Source organism: Loa loa (assembly GCF_000183805.2).
Source record: "Loa loa unplaced genomic scaffold supercont3.188, whole genome shotgun sequence".
In the NCBI taxonomy this organism is placed as follows: Eukaryota; Metazoa; Nematoda; class Chromadorea; order Rhabditida; family Onchocercidae; genus Loa; species Loa loa.
In genome coordinates this window covers 109,416-118,061 of record NW_018108368.1, presented here as the reverse complement: position 1 = coordinate 118,061, position 8,646 = coordinate 109,416, and positions in this window count along the sequence as shown.

Genomic DNA, 8,646 nt, shown 5'->3' with positions numbered 1-8,646 from the left:
ATCGTTGTAATGTGAAGTATAAAATATATTTTAAAATATTTTGATAGTATTTTTGATAATATTTTTAAGCTAAACCGTTAATTGTGGCTTGAAATTTGTTTTATAATTGAGATTTTCGTAGAAAATGCTTTAGAATTGTATTTGATTGCGTCAAAGATGATATTAAAAGATAACTTATTATGTCATATGATTTATCGATTTCTTCAATGAGATATTATTAATAAGCCTTTCCAATCTTTTAAATTTTAATTTTATTTATTAAATTTAATATCGATGAAAGAAATGTATGCTTGATAATTGGCTGTTTATATTTTATGTCTTATGCACTCATCTTCATTTGTCAATTCCAATTTTTTTTTCTTTAAACTTTAAAGGATATTATCTTATCTTTAATAGTATTAAAAACATTCTCTGAAAAAAATTTATCAAGTATTATATTATTTTCAATTATTTCCAACATTTTTTATCTTAAAGAATCTTAGCTGTACTAATCTTCTCCGTTGATCTTCGGCATATAACTTGTATAATTAGCTCTCAAAGTTAATCATTGTAATCCATGCTTCTTTTACCGACGAAGAATAAATCAAATAATGAGATAATAAATTTTGAACAAAAAGACCCAAAAAAAACATCAAAAAAGTATATTTTACTTCAAAAAAAATTGAGATTCAAATTTAAATAAAAATTAATTTTATTTACACAAATTTGTTTTTTATGAAAACTGGTACGCATTCGGCGAACAATTGTGGATATTTGATGTAAAAAAAACATACCCATTAAGGATGTAATCAGCAAGTTTGAAAAGAATCAAATTCTTGAACATATATAAAACAACTGGATTCAACAAACAAATAAAAAAAAAAGAAAAACTAACTCGAAGTATAAATATATTTGTAAACAACAAATGTTTATTGTTATAACATACGAAATACTTTGCAAAAAAAATTAGAAATAGGAATTGTTAACTTTTCTAATGATTCATGATCATATTCTTGTTAATCTCCAAATGACCTTTATTGATCTTTACATTTTTTTTTTTCTTCCTCACCATCATCAGTGATTTCGATATTTTCTATTATATTTGTTAGCCTTATCAAGGATCCCTGGCTTTATGATGATCGTAATAACTGATCATATCAGATATCAAGAATATCAAGTACGGATATTTATCTGTTTTTTTTTTTTTAACAATCCATTTGCTATGCTTACTTTCACCTCTGTCAAATTATTATGATAATTTTTTGATTAATAAATTGCTTTAAAAATAATTATTCATGCTGAATATGATAGTTAAGGTCACGTCACCTGTACGATTGTTAAGGACAATTTTTTGCTTTGTAATCGAAAGATCCTTCGAAGATGCAGTTAAAATTAGAATTTATTTAAACTTTCAATCAACTTCCATAGACTTTTTTGATTTCACAGTTGTTAAAAGTTACTTATTTTCCAATCGATGAATAAGATATTGCTCATCTTCAGGATAGATGATGCGATCGTCACCTTCATTTACTTGATAATGGAATACATCTAACTGATATGTGTATTGAAGGAAAACTGGAAAAGTATAGGACGAAAAAAGATGTAAAATGAATTGCAGCAAAAGAAATGATAAGAAATAATAACCGGATGAATTCATTGATCAAACAGAGGGCGAACTTTGATATCTTAAGGGTATTTCAAATCACGCTTTCTCTTGAGAAGACAATATATTGTAGATCAGCATAAAATTTCATTGTTGTAGAAAGTTTTCTTTATCATAGACAAGAAAGCTTCCTACAAGAAGCTTACCATTGCTTATTTGTCACCATCATTACCAAAACTACTGTCTATCACTGTCATCCCTGACTCATTCATCAAGCACTTCCCTTTTTGGAGTTTTAGAACAAATTGTCCCGAATATTCCCGAAACATTTAAATATCGGATTTTTCATGAAAATTTCAGGGAAATCTGATCATTCACAACCCTGCAATAATCAAAAGGACTGATTTTGATCAAAACCTCTGCAGATAGTTGACGAAATTACCGATGAGGTCAATTGAAAGGTAATTAATCAAGTTTGAAATCATTTTTTGTTGCATAGTCAACGCGTATCGCAGCTGATTGCCTAATAGAATTACGGTATTTTGATTTCGACGATCAAAGTTAACGTCATATCATACAGAAATACTGACTGAGCTAACCTAAGAGTATCACATTAATGCATGAATCATATGCGTGATACGTGAAAGTTACGTAGACTTACGCAAGAAACCAAAAGAAATACAATGTTAATAAATATGGCGTTTTTGAGATTGATAATTAAAACATTTTCGAGGAAATGCTTCCAAACAAACTTCCCTGTCTAACCAACTATTTAATGAGTTGAGCGAATTCCTCTGATTTAATATCCATACATTTGAAAGGAATGCTAATATCAGGATAGAATTGAAACCGCTCGGGACAACCAGACGGTGAAATTAAGTACGAAAATTCACTTCATGAAGTAATCAAATAAGAAAATTGAGGGACATTTTATAGATACAGGCTATAAATCTTTACAAATTTTACTTCCTTTTCGCTTTTGGCTCAACTTTCTGCGTTTTATTTTCAATAAACTTGTCAAAACGATATCTTGAGATAGTTACTATCGATGATGAAGAAAATTATTAACAAAAATGTAAATAAGCATAGGTAAAACAACTGCTCAGTTCTTGTTCTGAAAAAGATCTCTTCAAAACATGCAAATTAACAAGATTGAATATAATTTAAGAATTCTCTAATCAAATTAATTAAACTATCTAACTAACACTAAGAAAGTATAAGACGTTAGAAGTTTTCAAATATCGTTCAAAGTACGATTAAAAAAGATAGTTGACATAGTATTATACTTAATTTCTCAATCATCATTATTCAAATAAATAACTATTGTTTAAAAATATTTCGTTGGAAAACCAATGATGCGACAAAATGAAATTGCAAATTATTTGTCAATAATTTACCGAAACAATCAGTGATCTTGATAAAAAATTAGGTGAATATTCCATGAAAGTAAACACCAAATATGTGACATAATCTTTGTAATAAAATGAATTTGTGAAGAAATTCAGAAAGCGATATTTTCCAACATCTTTACTTTTTATTTAAACTGCTTCTTTGATAAACAATAATTTGGTAATAGAAGGACCGAAGACATAGAAGATTCATATCATCCCAATAAGATTCATATCATCCCAAAGAGAGAAAAAAGAAGATTCATATCATCCCATATTTCTTTTTCCCCCCATCATTGTCTATCTTTCAGATTGATCACTTTACAACAAACTATCTTAATGATTCCACTCTATGTTAATATATGTTATCGATTATAATATTATTGACCCCGCTGATCACAGTTTCTATCTGAAGGATTGGATGATGAAGAGCAACCAGAAAAAAGCTGAAACAAAGTAGTCTTCTTCAAAATAAAATCTTTTCTCAATTAGGCAATCCATATCAATTACCAACTTAAGATCATTCTATAATCAATTTTCAGCCAAGTTCCTATTTGTTACACGAGCAAAATTCTGGACTTTTTAAGGTTTTACTTTTATTGATTAGGCAAATTATTGAAAGATAATAGGACCTTTTGATATTTAAGCAAAATGTACCTGTAATTAATTAGGTACTACTGTAAGTATCCTTTGTTTTAGTGTATCCGTTAATCCGTCACGGCGTACTGAATACCGGAGAGTATCCAGACCACCATCATTTTAAATCTATGTAGTTCTGATCATGCCAGAATGATGCATTTTCAATTTCAACGTTTCTACCGAAGAAAATACTGTGTTTGTAGAAATCCGTAAACGTAATTTCTATAAGCATCGCGATGTGTTTGAAACTACTATTTGCTTTCGATAGATAAATGTCCAGAATGGGATAGTTGAAAAAAGTCAGGGACAAACTTGCTTCATATAATTTATTTATTGTTTTATAAGCATAAATCAATAATATTTTTTGGATTTTCAAAAGGACAATATTCTGTACTTAAAAAGAAGTAAAAGCCTAGCAATCTTGGCTTGGCCATTATGATGATTTATGGCTAATGCTATAAATACATAATCCTTGCAAATTCTTGAGTATTGATGTTATCATTTGGATAATTTTACCATTGATGACATTATTTGTATATATGAGAATTGTACTCAAATTGTTAATAATTGCACAATTACATACACTTTGTCCATCTATATTTCTTTTAAGTCAAATCATTGCTTCATTGCATTGTTGAGACTTTCTGAAAATTTCCAACTTTACTTCAAATGACAAATTTCGCATTTTTATACTTATGCATCTCTATTTGTTGGATTTCTATTTGAGTTTTAACACGTTTGATACTTTCTCCTAAATTTTTTTTAAAATATCTTTTTTCGAAATTAAAATTTAGTTTTTTTTTGTGTAATTGGAAATTACTATACTTACTTTCAGTTTGTGACACATTGCTTATTGCTTGCTTAAATTAGTCTTTTTAAATATAATTTAAATGTTGGAGACAAAGGGTAACTTCCGACTTGCACTTTTTTTTTCATAAATGAATTTAGCAACGGACGTTCAATCAAGCCTAACTTCAATTTCTTGTTACTTTCAACGAGATAGAAAATTAACAGTGAAAAGAATTTTCCTTGAAATACTAGCTAATATTTAATGTCTGTCAATGATTGATGCATGAAGTTGAATGAGTTTTTAGTCTTACGAGGTGGACTTTATGAGAGATGTGAAAAAGGTAACATCTATGATTCCATCCTTTCTTCCATATCAGTTCATATCATTATCATTCTTATCAGTCATCCAACAACCCATTATGTATCTCGTCAGAGTTGATCAAACATTTGTGTTAAATTCTCTATGAAATCAGCGATATTATCTTTTCAAAGGGAATTTTTGCTATTTTTAATGTATTCATTTCATCATTTTGTAATTCGTTTACAATTACTCAAAGTTTCATTAAACTTCAAATTTCATTTCATTCAGTCAATCAGCAGGAATGCTCATTATGGTCGAATATCCATAAGATGTAATGTGAGATTTAAATAAGACTATTTATCATTGTTAGTAATCATTTTATCTCTTATCACTGATTAGTTTCTTTTGTGAATAACGAACCAAATCGTTCGCTCTGATATTGTGATATGCTTTGCGATTATTTCAATATTTCAAATTAAAAAACAAATTTTCCTCATAATTTAATGTTTCATCTTGTCATGTGAGTTTGATAATGAATAATAAAATGCTTATTTTGATATGAAAAATTTCTTGCCATCTCTGTTTCATGTCAGGAAAGGATAGTTCGACATCTGAATGAAACAAATTTTTTGTCGCATTGAATCTATCAAATGTGGCATTTGATAGATTCATTTGAAAGCATTATTTAACAAGCAAAGATATCATTGATAAATAATCAATCATCTTTCTGTAAGAAATGATTACGTTATTGATGATATCATTCGCAGAAGTGCTCAATCACAACAATCGATCAAATGATATTACTGGATTAATGTGAGAATAATTTGAAAGTTTAGAGATTACTCAAAATATTTCAAAAAAAAAAAGAAGAAGAAGTTCCTAATTCATGTATGAGTGAGGATAATCAAAGGACCGTAAGTGTACTGTATAATATTGATCACAAAAACTATTAACAGTATAATAAAAGTATTGTTTAAATATATATAATTTTCAGATTTCAAATTTTGACTTGGGATTACTTCACTGAGAAATCAGAAATATAACATTACTATAATGTCGGCACACTTGAGTTTCAGTTTTCGGCAAATTCATATCATCTCTTCTCTTTCTCAATTAATAATTTCAAATGGGATATCCATAATTACAACGAAGAAGCTTTCGATTTCATAAAGCTAATATGAAATTGAAAGGAGAAAAAAAAACGGATTTAAAATTGATCCAAATTTCGTTCTAAAATAGATAGAAAAAAAGAATTGATGCAATAGGGTTTCATCCTCAAAAAGTCAGTCCTTTAGGTTATGCTTGTCATGAAGTGAAGCATTATTGCATGATTTCCTTTCCATTCTTTTGCTCAATTTCTTTGAAAATTCTAAACTTTCTGGTTTTATCTAAATATTACCTGTAGAAGAATATAGGTGAATCATTGAATAGGACAGATGAATTGAACACAGAAGACACAAGAAAGAATGCTTATAACTGGTGGATTCTGATGGATCATATGATTCTGGTATATACGGATAGCAAAGACCATTTTTTTTTTTTTTTGCATTTCTGAATCCATCGGTAATTTTTATGATGTTATTGTAGCATGTTAGAATGCTAATGTGTTAGTGAGATATTGAAAAACGAACCACTAGCACCACTACATCTGCGTTTCACAGCTCACCTATACAATCTATATTGTCTGGAAATCCGTCCGGTTTTCTGAACGGCTTCGTTTATTGACTTGTTTTTTTTGTTTCACACCGCCTCCGGTTATCTTCATTATTCAATATTGATGACGATCCGGATGAGAAGTACCGGTGAATAGCAGCAGTTTCTGTTTGGTATCATTGCATACCTTCGCCTTTATACATCAACAATATCACTCAGCTGTTCGATTAATTGCCTCTTAGGTTTGACTTCAGAGCATATATTAGCAAAACTTTCGTTTAATTTCATTCTTTTTAGCTTTTCTCTATTCTCTCTTGTCCTATTCTTCCTTTATTCTACTCCATTCTTTTATTTATCTTTTTCTCTCTCAGCTATCACCTGATTCTCTTTCATTATTCTGTTTGTGTAATAATATTGTCATGATATGTGTCACACATTTAGTTGACCCTAAAAATCAGTTGACTGTAGCATAATGAGAAGAAATGTAAGTCGGTTGGGTGGATAGTCTTTTTCCCGAGATTCCTCATTGAATGGCAGTCTTTTTGCCGAGATTCCTCGTTGGATGCACAAAACTCAGCTTATAACGCTTATTCTACGTAATCAATATTGGAATTCAAATTATAAACATCTTTTTATGCGATATTAGAAGTAAACATGTAAATTACTGGTGGAATGTGTTAATGATTCGTTATTTATGTTCCTTTTTAGTAACCTTTTTGTTGAGAAATTGGTTTTTCAGGGATGCTTTTCATGTTTTTACATTAAAGATATATATTGCAAATTTATGATTTATGGGCACAGTTTATTCCCGAGATTTCCTTGAGCGCAGATAAACTGCAATTTATGAGTTTTAATTATCCCAAAAATGCTTGTTTTGAAGGATATGAGCTCTAGGCTATGTAACGACGAACACATTTCCCCTAGACTCCCTGTTGTGTGTGTGTTTTTTCAAATGTTGGCTAGCTAGCAATCTATTATTCTCGTCTGCTTACAACTTTATCGAAAGCCTAGTGGTCAAATCTTCTTTAGATCCTAACCCGATAGGTCATCACTTTGCAAAAAAAATGACCAATAGGTCATCACCTTGCAATCCTTTTACCTAGTGTAAAATTTCTTTCCTTACTGCAAAACGAACAATTCTGTATTTCAACAAATTACTATTCATAAAAGAACATTACTTGTTGAAAGCAAATCCAAAAGTGTTGAAAAGTTTGAAGGTAAGGGAGAAATGACCACACACGAAATGACAACACGATGACCACACAACCAATGACCACAGAAATGACTACACGTGTGATACGCATTCTTTCCCGTATTTTTCCCGGTTTTTACCGTAATTTTATACCTGAATATCTTGTATTTGTTACGTACTCATATGACATATGTAAATAAAATGATTTGTTGTATGTGTGTGTGTGCGTGTGTCTGTGTGTGTCTGTGTATGTCTGTGTTGATCTGTATATGAGCTATTAATAGCTTAAATAAACGATAATGAATATAATGAGAACTAATGAATATAAATTTAGTAAATGATTGAAGAAATGTTTTCAGCTTATTTGTTGGCAGAGAAATGCAAATATGTCTTTCACAAGAAGTGTCAACCGTGATCAGTCCAAGTTATTCCTGCAAGTTGGAGTGAGATTTATTTCTTCTCAAGGTTATGAAATCTTTTAAAATTAATTTTATGTAATACAATCGTTTTTCATTTTCGAATTTCCGATTATTTTTGAAGTATAAATGCTAATCCATATGTTAAATGATTCATCGATATTTGATAGTGAGTAAAGTAATTGAGCTAGTGAGTGAAATATTTTCATAAGTTTTATTGATGCTAACAAGAAAGCTTAGTTAATGGTGCGGTTCGATATAAGTCTCTTTCAAAAGATTTACATCAGGCCAGTAATTAATCTTGGACTGGATGATGAGTTAACGCTATTCATCCTTCCTTTTTGTTAGCTCAGCTGTTTACCATGGCTAGGCTTTTGCGAAAAGAAGATTTGGGAAGTACTCTACCATCGTTTGCTCATCCTACCCGTGGACACATTTTGTCTGATCCTAAGAGGTAAAGAGCCTGAAGGAGGCATGGGAGACCCTACCGAAGGCATAAGCCTAAGCCAACTTATCTTTCAACTTTATAAGGGCATTTCTCTCTCACACAAGAAGGTATCCGTATAGAAGTGGATCCTAAACACAAATTTGAAAATGTTAACTTCATAAATCAAATCACTGTTTAGAGAGAAAGAGAGAGAGAGGAGGGAGGGAGAGGAAGGAGAGAGAGAGAGAGAGAGAGAGAA